The sequence below is a fragment of the Mus caroli genome, chromosome 14 (genome assembly GCF_900094665.2).
Source record: "Mus caroli chromosome 14, CAROLI_EIJ_v1.1, whole genome shotgun sequence".
NCBI lineage: Eukaryota > Metazoa > Chordata > Mammalia > Rodentia > Muridae > Mus > Mus caroli.
In genome coordinates this window covers 47,513,296-47,515,227 of record NC_034583.1, presented here as the reverse complement: position 1 = coordinate 47,515,227, position 1,932 = coordinate 47,513,296, and the positions used below count along the sequence as shown (strand labels likewise).

At 41.0% G+C, this 1,932-nt stretch overlaps 1 pseudogene; it reads right to left on the bottom strand.

Annotated features, from left to right (window-relative positions):
• The window catches only part of LOC110308956, a 7,047-nt pseudogene continuing 5,115 nt past the window's right edge, over positions 1 to 1,932 (bottom strand).

Below are 1,932 nucleotides of genomic sequence, written 5' to 3'. Positions count from 1 at the left end.
TCACACTAAAAAAGAGAAAAAGACGGGACAAATTTGTGTTCAAGGAAAATATTTGGGTCCAAGGATATAGACATAGTTGTGCACTATAAAGCCAGGCCATGTAAAAACTGTTGCTTTGAATGTTTAATGAGTAGTTTAGAATGAAACACTGCTTTGAACTTAATGTCAACATCCTTCTGTAACTCCCATTTTATGTAACATTTTATCTCTGAGGTAATTTTCTAAAGATCTTTGTGTCTAAGAAGGTATAAAAAGGCCAGGGAAAAGAAATAAAGCTCTTGGTTGAGTATTTTGGCTTGGGTAGCTCTGCCTCATCCATCCATCCATCCATCCATCCATCCATCCATCCATCCATCCATCCATCCAGTCAGCCATTCATCTAAATGCATTTGTTTTTCTATATGTGTAGTTAGGCATGCATGAATACTTGTTTTTTTTTAACTGAATATTTTCTTTATTTACACTTCAAATGATATCTCCTTTCCTGGTTTCCTCTCCGGAAAAACACCCTTCCCCATCCCCTCCCTCTTCCCCCTGCTCACCAACCCACCCACTCCTGCTTGCTGAGCCTGGCATTCCCCCACATTAGGGCATAGAGCCTTCATAGGACAAAGGGTCTCTCCTCCCATTGATGTCTGACTAGGCCATCCTCTGCTACATATGCAGCTGGAGCCATGAGTAACACCATGTGTGCTCTTTGGTTGGTGGTTTAGTCCCTGGGAGCTCTGGGGGTACTGGTTAGTTCATATTGTTGTTCTTCTTTTGGGGATGCAAACCCTTTCAGCTCCTTAGGTCCTTTCTCTAGCTCCTTTATTGGGGACCTTATGCTCAGTCCAATGGATGGCTGTGAGCATCCATTTCTGTATTTGTTTGGCACTGGCAGAGCCTCTCAGGAGAGAGCTATATCAGGCTCCTGTCAGCAAGCACTTGTTGGCATCCACATCAGTGTCTGGGTTTGGTGATTGTAAATGGGATGGATCCCCAGGTGAGTCAGTCTCTGGATGATCATTTCTTCAGTCTCTACTCCACACTTTGTCTCCGTAACTCCTTCCATGGGTGTTTTATTCCCCTCTTCTAAGATGGATAGAAATATCCATACTATGGTCTTCCTTCTTGAATTTCATGTGGTTTGTAAATTGTATCTTGGGTATTCTGAGGTTCTGGGCTTCTGGGCTAATATCCAGTTATCAGTGAGTGCATATCATGTGTGTTATTTTTGTGAGTGGGTTACCTCACTCAGGATGATATATTCCAGATCCATCCATTTGCCTATGACTTTCATAAATTCATTGAATTTAATATATGAGTAGTACTCCATTGTGTAAATGTACTACATTTTCTGTATGCATACCTCTGTTGAGGAACATCTGGGGGCTACTATGAACATAGTGGAGCACGTGTCCTTATTACAAGTTGGAGCATCTTCTGGGTATATGCCCACTAGTGGTATTGCTGGGTCCTTGGGTAGTACTATGTCCAACTTTCTGAGGAACTGCCAAACTGATTTTCAGAGTGGCTGTACCAGCTTGCAATCCTATCAGCAATGGTGGAGTGTTTCTCTTTCTCCACATCTTGCCAGCATCTGCTGTCAACTGAGTCTTTGATCTTAGCCATTCTGACTGGTATGAGGTGGAATCTCAGGGTTGTTTTGATTTGCATTTCCCTGATGATTAAGGATGTTGAATATTTTTTAGGTGCTTCTCAGCCATTTGGCATTCCTCAGTTGAGAATTCTCTGTTTAGCTCTGTACCCCATTTTTAAATAGGGTTATTTGTTTCTCTGGAGTCTAACTTCTTTTTTTTTTTTTGAATTTGTAGATTTTATTTTATTTATTTATTTATTTATTTATTTTTTACTTTTTATTAGGTATTTTCCTCATTTACATTTCCAATGCTATCCCAAAAGTCCCCCATACCCTCCCACCCACTCCCC